We start from the raw sequence: 16,410 nt of genomic DNA on the forward strand, positions 1-16,410 counted from the left end.
GAGAGAGAGAGAGAGAGAGAGAGAGAGAGAGAGAAAGTTCCCCTCGAAGGAGGAAAATCAAGTTGAAGGTTGACAGTGAATGCTACCTTGTAACGTGGGCAGCTCATGACCTACCACATGGAGCGCAGGATAACGAACAGGGTGGCCGTAGCCATCGGCTGTGTGTTCTACATCGCTGCTACCAGTCACCTTCCTTGTAAGATAATTCCTCGAAAGGGAGCTGAACTGTTATACACTTTAATTCAGTAATTAAACAAACACATCAGTGTTGAGAACCTGCGACCATCAGGGCAGGGTAGGGCGGCAATGACAACTCCCTTACGGCGGAGGCAGTCGGATACGTTGTCAACAGTATTTGAAGTTACAAGAATCTAACAAAAACGTATGTTTCCATTCATACATACTGTATATACACTCTTTATGTACGATAAATGAAAACACACACAAGAGAAAAAATAAAAATGACAGAAAAACAATCAAGGCAAGTCTTTGCGGGAAAGAAGGGCAGCATGTCCTTCCTCTACCAAGCCATAAAGTAAAGTGGTTACTCAGCCGAGAAGTGTGAGTGAGCGGGGTAGCCAGTCTACCCCATCCCCCACCCGCTAACTAGCGGATGTTGTAGTTATCCCTCGCTAAAATGATCATGGCTCATCTTTCAGCTACGCCGAAAGTATACCATATAAATAGCGGAGGGTTTTTATCTATGTCGGAACAACTATGTTTTCAAAATACTGTACCTGTACCTTCCTTTACTTGATAAAAAGGTATGAAACAAAAGTCACATAAGCTGCTGTTATACAGTACATATCTGCAATGTTACAGCTTCCATGTCCCACACACTCTGAGGAGTCACCTAGTTGATGAGTGGGCTAGCATTTACAGTAGCCACATAAATGTAATGAAGTGTTATGTATTTAAAGTGTGTGATAGCTACATCAGTAGTAGTGCTTACATGCTACAGTTACATTAAAGGAGCCAAATCCTTTAATATGTACCACCGCCAGGTTTCCACATGAAGAAGCCACCAGGTGAAATGATTGAAGAAAATTTTAAAGGCTCTAAAGTACATTGATGTTACTTTAATTATAGATTATGATACTACAAAATCATTTCCTGCTTCCCTGGGGCCCACTACTACTGACCACAATTATAGTATTGATGTACAATAATAAAAATGATTTTAAAAAGTTATCTGTAGGATTAATAATGATAATGTAAAAGTAAACTTCCTAACCAAACACTTTTAAATTTACAAAAAACAGACACACTTGACACGTGGGGATTACATGTATCCACGGCATGGATTACTTCAAATATAAAATGTGAATTCAGATTTACCATTTTTTTTCAAAAGTTTCAATTCTTTCATTCTACCTTGTTTCGATTATTCTCCCATCTGGTCTTGCGCTGCTGATTAATCTTAATCCATTGGACAAAAACTTGGTCTATTTTTCTTAGTTCTGATCATCCTTTGCTTTCTATTCTTCACAGAAAGCAGCATCCTGTATGTTGTACTAGGTACAGTATGAGAATTACTGTTATTCACAAAGTCTTTCCTTCCTTATATGGTTCACTACTACACAGTATTCTAGAATTTTTATTCCAGCTGTGACTAGATTATACCATAATCTTCAATATCTGGATGCTGAATTGGTAGAACTTCAGAGATTCAAACTTGTTACAGACACTTTTGTGTTAAACAGGTTGACATTTTCGGTTTACATTGAGATCTATTGCAACGTTGTTACTGAAAATATTTCATATATTTAAAGATTTCTTCTATATTTCCTAATTTCCTCTTCTCACTGGACTACTTTTCCTGTTGGAGCTCCAGGGCTTGCAACATCTTGCCTTCCCAGAAAGGGTTGTAGTTTACCTGGTAATAATAAATAATAATAAATATTCTGTAATCAATATGATTATCTTATGATGAGATTTTAAATAACTATCCATCCCCAGAACACTTGCACATTGGTATAAGCCGCATAGATATAACCATGTCAGAACTGTATATCAACTCCTCATACTGTAGCCTACAGTTACAGGAAAATAACAGCAAGATTTTGCTTGAAATTTGTTGCAACTAGGCAACTGTGCTTGTTCTTTTGACACACACCCACTTTATACGTAGTTCAAGCTTCCTTCCTTGTACTAAGTAGCTTCTAGGATTCAGAAGAAAAGTTTATATGCTAAATTAAAATACCTTCCAAATTCTTTAATCAAAATTTTAAAAATGAAAATGCATGTATCTATTAATTCAAGCTCACATCACTGATCCGGATAACTGGTATTTAATTTAGATTTGCCAAAACACTACTTCCTGATTTATGGTAAATTACCTCTCATTTCATAAGATACGCTGTAGTTAAATGTAAAACTTTTAGGCAAGTCATTGAAATTGTTTGGGATGGTAAATAAAATAAATGTTACATTCCCGTCATGTACGAGTATGCGATATCTATAGTAAATGCTTCTCAGGACACACTCAATAAATTGCCGCACAGTATATACCAAGTGCCTCCCCACCACACTAAAGGCTAAATATTATTTATAGACCAAAGTAATGTCAGAGTTCAGGGTTATACCATACCTGTTTACACTACCTCTGATGTATAGGGATTATCCTCTGTTCAGGAAAGATTAAACCCTAATTCAACTGATGATGTGGGAGACAGCTTTGGCCCTTTTCCTCATATCAATCCATTGTCTGTTAAACAGAAACAAAAAAAAATTATGAGTGATGACACCGAGGAGAATAAAGACAAAAATATGACATTACAGAAAAAGAAAAAGTTTTCATTACAAATTTTATTTCTATTTTTACTTATTTAATATTAATGACTAAAATAAGAAAAGTTTTCTTGTATCCATTGTTAAAGTTACATGGTTTGTATCATAAAAATTGACAAATTTGAAGTTTGAAATGTGATTGTTACAAAACTTTTGTTCACATCTTTATACTGGCTAATAAAACAACACTGACAATACAGACTGGTGTACTTTCTATAAAAAGAATTTATGACCCGGGAAATATTCCCACAAAAAATGGTGATGAAGTGATTACTCCTGCCAACCTCTCGATGATCAAATGTCACAGGTTTCAGGCTAAGTTCCTAAAATGTGACCGGCAGGAAGCCATGGAAGAACCTATTGTACATCCATAACAAAATGTCTCAATGTACAGTCATTACGAGATATGAGCTTGCATACTATTGTATGAAAGCCCTCCTTCTTCGGCACTCAACTACTTCTAATCTCCAGTCCAGCACATACAGACTGCTGCACCTGAAGGGAGCGTAAGAAATAAGGAAAAAAAAAGCCAGTCATGTTTACCTCTTCTTCAAGACATACATCATGACCGCTATCTTGAACAAGGTGCTTCTTTGTCACGTGAGGGAGCTAGGTTCTTAAACATAATAGAGTATATACTATTGGACCAAGGATAAAGTTATGAAGGGCCAGCGGGTGTACTTCCATGGGTAGTGGGCAGCGAAGATTCGCGGTCATTTAAGAATTGCGCCGCTGACAGGTCCTTCCTGAAAGTTAGGGTAGATCTGATATCTTGACTTCATGCACTCAAGCCCAGAATGGTTCTTACATCCTCTCGTTTTATCAGCAAGTCTGATCGCCTCACAAAGCCAAAATTAAAATGTTCTTGGATATCATCACTTGTGCTCTGCATTGGAGCCCTGGGTTCTCTAGGTAGCATCATGGTCTTCACAGGACAGAGAAGCAAATCATCCTGAACCTCACTTGTTACTTCTTGTAAAGAGAAGGCGGCGGCTTTGAACCTGTAGTAGTTGTGAGCGGCTGGATTCTGGGTCTTGGGCAGATACTCTAGATCAAAGGCGAGTGACATTCTACAGTTGAGGAAGGACTCGTGATATAAGAAATGTCATGCAGTTTACCTATATGCTATGCCAAAGATGGTGTGCAGCTAGTCAGGGCTCAGATCCTTTTTCGACACTCGTCTAAAGGACTCGTTCAGGGACCGCTCGAGAGACCCGAGGACTAGAATGACATGCCACTCGGGCCTCTACTTCCCAAAGGAGCCAAGATCCTCATGAACCTAGCTAATTTCTTCCCAAATGAGGGACAGGAGACTGACTGGAGCTTCTTTTGACAATGGTAGAAGAGGAAAACCACCATATAATGCATGGAGGCACTGAGTGGAGAAATATCCTTTCTATATCACATCACAGAAGATGGGCAGTTCTCTCAATACATCACAGATAAGTATCAGAAAATCAGACGACAATTGGTGTGTTGCCCTTTGGAACCACAAGGAACAACTTGAGGACTGATGTTAATCAGTTGAGGAGTCAGCAAATCAGGCAATAGGGCCAAAAGGCTTATGCATTCAGACTGTTCCTGGGGTGTTTTGATAGGTGTGCCTGAAGACTGCTGATGGAAGTTTCTCATTCAACCAGGAAAAACAGTTCACTTGATGGTGATCCCCAAAGAGCAAGAAGCATTTCCACCACTCATAGATATAGAGACCTCTCCAATCCTACAAATAAACCCAGGCAATTGAGAGAGTGAGCTAGAATATTCATATAAAATGATCAACTTGAAATGCTAGTAGCACTGCTTTCAATTCCAGCAGGTCGACGTGCTAGTGCTTTCTTCCGTGGTCCACGTCCCCGAGGTGGTCTGGTTCCTCAGGTGTGTACTCCAACCATCCTTGGATGCGTCAATACATAGCAACGTGTCTGAGGGTTGGGAGTTGTGAAGCTTATCTAATGAAGTTCTTGTCATTCAGCCAATAGTAGATGATCATCCTATACTTGATTAACTGGAACCAGATGGAAGGGGGCTAGCACTGGTTTCTGATTAGCAACGATTCAAAAACCACTGAAGCAATCGCTGGTGAAGACAGCCCTGCGGAATGAGCTTCAACAAAAAATACAGTATCCCAGAAAATTTTGCCAATACTGATCTAGAAGTTCTTAGCCCTGAATTGATATGATTGCCCAAAGTGTCTGTCAGCACACTATTCCAGCCACTGCTTGGCCATAAGACTACTTTCCCTCCCCAGTAATGATTCTTGGATTGTGACTAATTTGCCTCGATCCTGGAGCAAATACCTCCTGGCAATAGGTTGAGATACCACAAGAGGTGAATCCAGTTTGTATAGGCACAAGAGAATACACTAGAAAACCACTCCAAAGCACAAGGGCTTCAACTGGTACACTATTCCCGAAGACAAAGCATAGATACTTTCTGTAAAATAGATAGAAGATCAATAAGTGGTGGGAAACAGTGCGATACTTTTCGTCTTCATCTTGAACGATGTCTGGGGAGAGGATGATGACTGGTCTCCAGGCTTCAGTTGATTTCTGCCCCAGGAAGAGTCGACTAAAGTTATGGAAAACTATCTGATAACTTTGAGATAGTTCTCTTTCATCACTTCATTTAGGTCCCAGTGTCCCACTGGTTAGCTGGCTGCTCCACTAAAAAGGTTACAGTCTGTGCCTGAGAGGACCAAGTTTGTATATTTCTTCCTGGGTCATGACTTTGTAGTATATGAGGGTAGCCATGGAACCGGTTTTCATATGCCCTCGTGCTAGAGTCTTTCCACCAGGGTCCCAGACTATCATTGCTGTATTGCTGAATCGAAGGGCAGAGATGGGTCTGACTCTTCTAGCATGTAGAACATCCATTGAGAGAGCACAGGGCAGGATTTTATTCGATTGACTGGAGTAAGGAATTCCTTGGACTGGAGACCTAGGAATTGGTCCTGATCAAAGCCACAAACAAGAACCAACCACAGCAAAGGGGCCAGCTGAAAAATGTTAACGGGGGGCTGAAGTGCTGATCGATGGATATCACCCTTCCAATTCGAAGGCATCATGGTGGCTCCCATTGGACAAAAATGTGCAAAGGTCTTGATAATTCTACATCAGTCTCAGGATTCTCAGTTTCCACCAGCACAAGACTGGAGTCAGGTGCTGTAGGGTAGACAATGTCCTGGAACTTCATCCTTTCACGATGGGGTTCTGGACGTACACTTAGATTCAAAAGTCTACTGACACTTGGGGAATTGTTCAGAGGTCTCTAGTGTTACCATGACAAAACAAAGGGTTGCTCTGTTCACTATTTTCAAGGAAATGGGCAGAGCCTTGTCCAACCTCAGCAAACACTTAAACTTATTACAAATTGAGTTATCATATTTTACACACTGCAACATTTATGTCTTGAGTACACGCGCACATAAGTGGGCACGCTCGTGCAAACTGTATAATTTCTAATATTTTCCTTGGGAGAATCTCAGAAGATGCTTCCAATGGAAGGGTTGTTGGGGGGGGGGGGGGGGTAGAATTACCCCTTCCCCGGGTACTCCAATATTGAGGAAATATGGAAGCCATTTGTATTTTAGGAGTTGTGGAGTGAGAGAGGTGAAGAGAAGATCCTCGATACATCTTGTACAATATTGTATCATTGCCTAAATCTAATTTGATAACCATTATTGTTCTGGCAAATACTGCTGACCCAATTCATTATTAGTTGATTTGTAATAGCAGTATTATCTGTAGCAGTAGAATAAAGTAGCTGTTATTGGAAGGTTGATTAATAACTAAAGTTAAGTATTAACTTTACATATTAGATAGTCAATGATGGATACAATAAATATGACAAATTGTGTACGTAATTTGCATTTTTCCCTAACTAATACAAACCTGAAGTTATTTATTATGGGCATTCTTTCGACTAAGCTGAAAGGTAGCAAATTAAAAACTTTTGGTGCGAGGTGGCAACCCTACTTAGACAGGGTAGAGGATGACTACGGGTACCCAGCCACCTATATAACGGATTTTGAGCGAAGCGAAAAATTTTTTGGGTGAGATAGCCATGACGTCCTGATGGAAGGTTCCTTCAGCAGCTTCCTAGGGTATATTTGACTACAGTAGATATTCCCAGAGAATTAAACTAAAGGTTTCACAGAATTCTAACTTCTGGCGCAAGTACCCATAAGGGATATCTTATACTAACGGGACGTATGCTTGACACGCCACATAGCTATCTGCACCCCACATAGCGTTTACGCTTCGAGGGGGTAGAGTGGCAATTATGGGAGGAGCCGTTCCAAAACTTCTCCTCCTACGCTACTGTTATGGTACCTAGCGATGTAAACAAATGGCCGCCATATTGGCCGACGTCACATCCGTCCGCGCCAAATCCATTCCACTTCTGTAGCGCATCCTAGGAGTTGTGTTTTCCCAGTTTTCGCTTATTTTCTGCATCATGTCGCAATCTTCGGCCTCACCTTCTTCTGGAAAGTTGAGTACCATATTCTTGTATTGTTTAAGTAAGCTCCAGCCGTAAAGTAACAATTATTTTTCCTTAAATCTTGTGTTTTGTGGCGGATATCGGGTAAAAATATTTAAATATTAGGTGAGAGACAATGTAAGACTATATAAACTGAAAGGAATAGGCCGAACTATATTACGAAATAAAAACTACGTCTGTGACAGTCAGAAGGGATTGTTTTCCTGCCAGGCCCCTACAGGCTGTTCTTTTACCTCCCCATAAGTTTTCACAAATATCGGGTTTTATTAATTACATGTTCTTGGTGAATTCTGGTATTCAAAGAAAGTTTTTAATGACATTTTTAACTTATGCCGAGAGTAATTTATCCCAATTTGTGTTCAAATATGTGAAAAATTACAAAATTACAAAGCGTGCATCCGAAAATAATCAGCTGTCGTTGACTTCGGCGGATTGAGTTATTAAATTTAGACTTACCATGACGATACCTTATATTTATTCTTTCACATTGCTTATTGACAAAACATATCTGATGGAGAAATATAGGTTAATAAAAAAGTTTTGATTCACATTACTTGGTAATTATTTGAGAACAATGAAGGTGTTCGGACAAAAATACTTCCGACCAATCAGGTATCAGGAACCTTTCCTAGCTAAAAGGGCACCCCCTGTGAGTCGGTGCAATCATGCACAGCTAAAAAAAATAGACTACAGTAAAGCAAATGCCTTTTAGTTTCCTTTCAAGAACACTTATAAACCAGCCTCACGTTAACTCCTACAAACTTTAATAACTCCCTTCTTGGGATATCTATAAAATTCCTAATCACAATTCTTTTACACATCAGTAATAAAACCTATGTTAGATAATTAGCAATTAACAGTTTCTCTCGTTTACACTGAAAAACATCAACCCCGGTGTGGACGACAGAAATCTCTCGACATCGAAGTCTCTCAGTCAAGACTCGTTCATGGTTGGTTAGCATATAGCAACAAAATTAAATAACCTACTAATCCCAACCTGTTTTGCTCAATTATCCTGAAGCCTATTCAGATCCTGGTCGGGTTTCCAAATACGTTACGTTACCCACGCCATGAACAAGAACGCATGATTCATATCAGGAGACTGAATGCGAGGCTTTAAAGCATTTTAATAATTATATTTAAATAATAATAACAGGTGTATATGGACGGTATCCACAAACTTACCAACCGACGTTCACATAAGCGGTCTTTCATTGTCGACTGAATAAAAGGGTCAAAACTCTCAAAAGCAAGTTCATGGTAAAGGGGGTGGTTTCTCGAATCTTCGCCCACAGACACGAAGGCAATCTCCTGGAAACCACGATCCAGGAATGAAGTTACTCTCCTGAAATTTTCATGTCCATACGGGAAACATCAATATAACTCGAGGTTAACACATGCAGCCAAGTCAACCGAATGGAAAAAAAAAAAAAAAAAAAAAAGTCGAATCGAATGCTTCGACGAAATGGTAAAACATCGATGCCAGTAAAATATCTAACGGTGATTAGTGGCCTACACAGTACCCATGGACAGACACCTACTCACTACGTACATCCAGACAATACTAAATCAAGTGGAGTGGCTGCTACGAGACCAATGACAGTAAAAGGTACGAGACCTCCGAAACACTTGTTCCTGTAAGAACAGGCAGTTCACAATGACATTTGGAGAATTTCTCTAACAACCGTTTCCACAAACTATAGAGTCCTTTCAATACACGTCATCAAACTTCCGGTCCGCCATCTTGGAGGGCATACAAAGACGCGTTCAGTGAATAGCTATGGTTGAACTGTTGAATATTTAGCCATTTCATCACATTCACATTCACACAATGCCCAGTTTTTGCGCTATTGTTGGCTGTGGGAATTGAGGACGAAGAGATGACAAGAGTTTCTACCGCATACCGGCAGTTATTCAGAATCAGGACAAAGATACAGAAGAATTATCCAAGTGCAGACGTGACTTGTGGTTGACCAGAATATCACGGGCTGATCTACGTGAATCCTCACTACCCTGGGCACGTATCTGTTCTGATCATTTCATATCAGGTCAGTCTTGGCTAGGCCCTAAAAGTATCATTATTCCTGTGTAAACATGCTATATCCGATCGCATGGGTGACTTCAAAAGTATCCTCGTCAGTTCAGTGTGTAGTGTGTGTGGGGGAGGGGGCATCTCAATTTTTAAACATCAAAAGGGGCATCTCAGATTTACAAAACAAAAATCAAAATCGCCCATATTGGCTATATTAACAAAGGCTACTTACCTAGGTTTCTCTTTCGCCAAGGTGCTCATGCCTATATATAAGTGTATATTTATATTTATTTTAATTTGTGTATTAAATTGTGCAGACATACAGGCCTATGTGATGGATAAACATTGATTATAAATAATAATAATATCTGAAAGCTGGTTTAATCCGAAGGGGTCTTCAGCTTATACAGTATATGAAACATCGAAAAAATAATTAAAGTTGCGCATTTAATTGCAAGGAGGCAAAACGATCATCCAAGAGCATTACAATAGAGTTTGTCCATCATATGTTTATATGTATATAAGAAATTATAGCATTTGTAACCAAACACAAACACAATGGTTAGGCATGAACTGATAAAGATTTGACATAATAATGCAAAACTTTTATATACATACATTTTGACAATAAAAAATTATCATAGACAAGGTTAGGCTAAATGATCAATATTAGCATTATAATGATAAACACTCTCTTCATCGGCCCAGTGTTTATCTAATTTTGGACTTAAAAGCATTAAAGGGAAAAACAACAAATTCTGGAAGCAGATTATTCAATGGAAATGTATGCCCACTCATGTTCTGGGTTGGCCGACAGTACCAAGTAGTTCACCATATCAATGTATGAAATACTGGGAAAATCCTCAATATTTTGACTGAATGAATTCTGCATCTGGTATGGATCTGGGCCATCAATTAGATCGAGTTTCTGCTTGTAAAAACGCTTATCATCACCTGACAATTGTTTGACAAAGTCGCTCTCATTGTCCATATTCGCTGTAGCAGCCGCCATGTTTTCGCTTTGTATGCCCTCCAGCATGGCCGCCGGCGATTCCCAGTGACGTCATTGAAAGCACTCTATTCAAAGCTGATTATTTCGGTATGCTTGGAGCAAATTTACATTAATAGATTACAGTTTTATATTATATATATATATATATATATATATATATATATATATATATATATATATATATATAAATATACATACATACATACATATACATATTGTACATATATTAAATCGGTAAATAAAAGATACTCTAATTACTAGCCAAATAAATTAACCAAATTTTTCTTAAACTATTTTCATCCATTTCCTCTTATGAACACTAAGGCAAACAACTCGTTTAGTTTACCCACACTCTATCTATCTATCTATCTATATATATATATATATATATATATATATATATATATATATATATATATATATATATATATATATATATATATATATATATATATACATATATATATATATATATATATATATATATATATATATATATATATATATATATATATATATATAACAATTTGCACAACAAAATGTTATGGTAAAAAAAGCATAATTAACACAAGATAAAGAGTTGAAAAATATATGGCCTAAAATTAAAGTATCACAATTACCTATGATTTAATCATGTCCCTCCAATGGACATCTCTCACATTAAAATTTAATTGTTTCTCTGTTCTGGCAAGGAGATGTCATGTACAGTACCCAACATGCCAAGCATGTTGATCTTTATTTTGAAAAGTTTTAAACAATCAAATACCGAAATAATTTCGATGAAATTACATAATTTCGAAATAAATAGTAGGCTACGCATCTCTTGGATAAGTCTTCTTGTGATGGTAGTCAGGCTGGAAGTTTTCACTGAAACACGTTAAGGGGAAAATTGGCTGTTTTAAATCTTCGGCATATATAGGTGGGTGCTCTTCAATTGGTTAAATAGCCAAGTAAAATAGGAAAAAAAAATTAAATGCTGCCAAAACCGAAGGAAAATAACGGCCGGTAGTAAACCACAATCGAGTTTCCTAAAGTAAACAATGAAATCGTATTCTCATTCTTATCCATCGATACGGAAGTCATAATGCCTGGGTGTTCCTGCACTGGTGATAGAGAAAAAATAAATGCCAAAATAGGCAGCACGTGTTATTACAGCAAATTCCAGTTTCGCTAGAAAATAAAATGCCACTAAAAACTATAGACATAAGCTAGTTACAACTTAAAGAGCTATGGCAAGATTATTGATGGGAATAACACTTAGAAAAAGGGGCAACTTACATACGAGAGCAAAGTGAAGTAGAGGATATTCTAAGAATAAGAAATGGACAGGGGCAGGACGTATAATGACAATGGCATAATAAACTGACAATAAAAAGTCCACAGCGATTGTAAAATAGCCAGGGAAGGAAGAGAAGACGATGAATTGACGAGCTAAGAAATTTTGCAGGTATACTGTAGACTGGCATAGGAACAGACGCATGTGGAAGGGCATGCCTGAAGCCTTTCCCATGAAGTGGACTAAAGCAACGTATTATATATATTTATATATAAAACTATAAATATATTAAAATTTTAGAGAAACTTATCAATTGGTAATAAAATAAAAACTAAAACCTATACAGAAGTAATATATATCTACCGAGAGGCATACATGCTTTACACCAAATAGAGTCTACTGCATTAACCGTAACCATAAATTTTAGTCCCTTCACGACCCCATCTACTTCTAAAATAAGATGATTTTTGGTTTTAATGTATAGATAAAAACATATGAATCAATAAAACAAAAAAAATCCTTAGAATACTGTGATTACCAGGGTTGGTGGTAAAGTTAATATCCAAGCAAGTCTCTTATTTACATCCTTATATGCAAATCTTTCGTAGCAAACATACATTAGCCCTCTCGTTTCTTATAATCAACTAAATCGGGGAAATTTCAGTAAAAATAAAAAACTATTTATTGTTATTGGGGTGAGCCATTGGTCCAGTAACTCTAAATGGGTATGCTCTCTAATGGTCAATGGAAACCTAGTATATCAGGACAGTGAATCTTTACTAAATTAATATGGAGAACCTCTGACGGGATTAACTGTGAAAAGAAGGAAAGGAATAAAAAGGTGTTGCCGGGGAAGGCAAATGAAGCGAATCTAGCAATAAAATACAAGGCTTTAAGATACAAACGATAAAGTGAAATAAAAAGATATTCTATTCATTTTTAAACGTGGTCAGAGGAAAAGATGCAAGACAAACAACTGAACCTAGAAATCCACTATATTTTTTTTACTTATACTAAACCTGGCACAGTAAAAATTTTTATGAGATACTAAATTTAATTCAAACACTTTTTCTATATATATGTGTGTGTATATATGTATATGTGTGTTTATACACACACATTATATATATATATATATATATATATATATATATATATATATATATATATATATATTGCCATGAGTATCTGGATTTGAGTCATTTAAATTTGTTGTTACTTTAAAGTAGAAAATTTAATTCCAATGAAACTCATTCTCATAACTAACCCTATGCCATAAGGAAGCACGATTTTCTTGAAAGATATTCCTGGTCGTATGATGTGGCGAATTGTATGTTGCCTCAGCAAAGATTAATCAAAGGTGAATTTATACCGCACTGAACACTCACTAAATATAATACAGCCGGTGGAATTTATACCGCACTGAACACTCACTAAATATAATACAGCCGGTGGAAGGACACACATTCATTAAAATCCAATGAAAGACAGGGCAAATGGGAGCCCGACGCAATCTAACCGCGGTCTGTCTGTTGTAATAAACGCGCAGTCTAGCAATATCCAGCGTTTTATGAGGTTAGAAGCGAGGAGATGCAGACTTCCTCCAAACCCCGACTAACCCATGTCCCCTTACCCCAGGCCCTCCCCCAAGAGGCAGATTTCCTTTCCAGCCTCTTCTTAATTGATGTAACGTACATCACACCTGTTCTCGCTCGGGATTAATTAAACCAACAGTACATCCTAAGCTGATGAATATGCAATCAAGGTATAACACGTTTCTTGGAATAGGTTTCCAGAAGTGAATTAGACATTGCATGAAAAATAAAAAACCTAATTCATAGGATTTAGCTTCGGTGTTTTTTTTTTTATTTTCTTTTATTTCCCCGTTTATTTTCTAATTCCTTCACCCACAGACTTATAGTTATTGACCTCTTAAAAACTCCTATCCCTAAAATATAATGGGGAAAACCTGTAAACTTATCCCTCTACAGAGGAAATAAATTTAAAACTGCCGAACTTTTTACGACAGCTAGACCTTTGCTAAAGCAACGCGAAACAATTATTGGGAGACTGAAAGGCCAGACATGGCGCTTGTAAAATGGCAAATTTTTAAACAATTTGTACTTTTTAACTATAAAAACTAGAGTCCTTTAATAAGTAAGATTGATCGTCTGTTGAAGATTGCCAGGCAATCGCCGTCAAAGTTAAAGTGGTTGCTCAGTGGCCTGTCGGGTGGGCAAAATTTATCCGCCACCCAACTAGCAGTTGAAATGGAACTTAAAGGACTAGTAATTTACACCTACAGTATATGGAAGCAAACCTTCGTACTTAGATAAGAGACTTATCCTTTGGAGGGAGGAAGTTATTATAACCAAAATGGCCGATTTAATTCTCGGGTTGTCAATGCCCTTGGACCTGTCATAGGAGCAGAAGTGATGACTCCTGTCAACCTACTAACGACCATGGCATGATGTCGCTGGTATTTTGCTAGGTTCTTATCTAGTACACTATATGGTAGAGGGCCATTAAAGAACTTGTATCTACGTAAGGATATGGTATCTGAATGCATGGTCATTCATATGAAAAATGGGTTTGCACATACCCGTGTCCACTGGTTAACTTTCTAGGATAAGGTTTGTGTAGTTAGGAAAAATGCAAATAACTTAAAAAGGTGTTACTTATTCCAATATGAATACAAACATTTGTCCTTTAATAGGAGAATTACCATTAGGAGGAAGTTCCTACGAACAAACTAGTTTAAATCCAGGATGTCAAAGCACTTAGATCATTGAATGGTGCTGAAGTGATTATTCTGGCAACCTCCTAACAACCTGGGAATATCATGCCCCAAGTGATAAATATGTTTCTGCCAACACTCGACATTAAGTCTTGGAAAAACCTACAGTATATCTATCAAAGGTTATGGTTTCTGAAATGCGTGGTAGTTTAAAGAAATGCTTTTGCATAAACATACATTTATACTTCCCTCTTGAGGAGGATGGGGAAGATACACTCACAACGTACAAAAAATTCCGATACAGCATACAACTGTCCTGCAAAGGGAAATATCTTCCCTACATAACCTGTAGATCGGCTATAACTCTACAATTGAGGATGAAAGTATTCATGGGTCTATGGGGACAATGTACAACTGAAGGAAATGAGCAGTGAAAGTGTGTATGTATGTATATATATATATATATATATATATATATATATATATATATATATATATATATATATATATATGTATGTATGTATATCTATATATGTATATCTATATATGTATATATATATATATATATATATATATATCTATGTATGTATGTATATCTATGTATGTATGTATATCTATGTATGTATGTATATCTATATATATATATATATATATATATATATACACTTGTACATACGTGTACATTACATATAAAATACATATATATATATATATATTATATAACATTTATATTTATATATATATAATTTATATTTATATATTTATATTTATATATATATATTTATATATATATATATATATATATATATATATATATATATATATATATATATATATATATTTATATATATATACATGTAATATACATATTTATATACATATTTATATATACGTATTTATATATATGTATTTACATATATACGTATTTATATATATATACACATTTATATATATACACATATTTATATATATACACATTTATATATATATACACATTATATATATGTATGCATATATACATATATGTATATGCATATATAATATATATGCACATATACATATATTCACACAACAAATACATATACATACATATACATATTTGCATACATATATATACATATGTATATATCCTACATATATATACATACGTATATACATATATATACATACGTATATACATATATATACATAAACATACATACATACATATAAATACATATATATACAAACACATACATATATATGCATACACATATGCACTTATACACAAATATATACATACACATACATTTACATACATATATACATATACATATATGCATATTACACACACACATACATACATATCATATAATGTGTATATATGTATATATATATATATATTTATATAAACATATATACATATGTATAATGTATATATACACGTACATATACACATGTATATATATACACGTACATATATACACATGCATATATACATATGTATATATATACACGTACGTATATACATATGTATATATACACATACATACATATGTATATATACACGTACATATATACATATGTATATATACACATACATATATATAAATGTATATATACACATACATATAAATGTATATATACACGTACATATATACATATGTATATATACACATACATATAAATGTATATATACACATATACATATGCATATATACGCATACATATATACACATATGCATATATACGCATACATATATACACATATGCATATATACGCAAACATATATACACATATGCATATATACGCAAACATATATACACATATGCATATATACGCAAACATATATACACATATGCATATATACGAAAACATATACACACATGCATATATACGCAAACATATATACACATATGCATATATACGAAAACATATACACACATGCATATATACACAAACATACACACATATACATATGCATATATACGCATGCATATATACACAAACACACATATATACACAAACATACACACACATATATATACATATGCATATATACGCATATATATATATATATATA

The 16,410-nt window shown here is 35.6% G+C and overlaps 1 long non-coding RNA gene across 1 annotated transcript in view; it reads right to left on the minus strand.

Annotated features, from left to right (window-relative positions):
• Positions 1-2,617: 2,617 nt before the first annotated feature.
• LOC137644631 (uncharacterized) overlaps positions 2,618-16,410 on the minus strand; it is a 25,112-nt gene continuing 11,319 nt past the window's right edge. Inside the window, exon 2 of the long non-coding RNA XR_011045168.1 lies at positions 2,618-2,707. This is a non-coding gene — a long non-coding RNA (uncharacterized lncRNA). The remainder of the gene's footprint in view (positions 2,708-16,410) is intronic.

This window comes from Palaemon carinicauda, chromosome 1 (genome assembly GCF_036898095.1).
Source record: "Palaemon carinicauda isolate YSFRI2023 chromosome 1, ASM3689809v2, whole genome shotgun sequence".
In the NCBI taxonomy this organism is placed as follows: domain Eukaryota; kingdom Metazoa; phylum Arthropoda; class Malacostraca; order Decapoda; family Palaemonidae; genus Palaemon; species Palaemon carinicauda.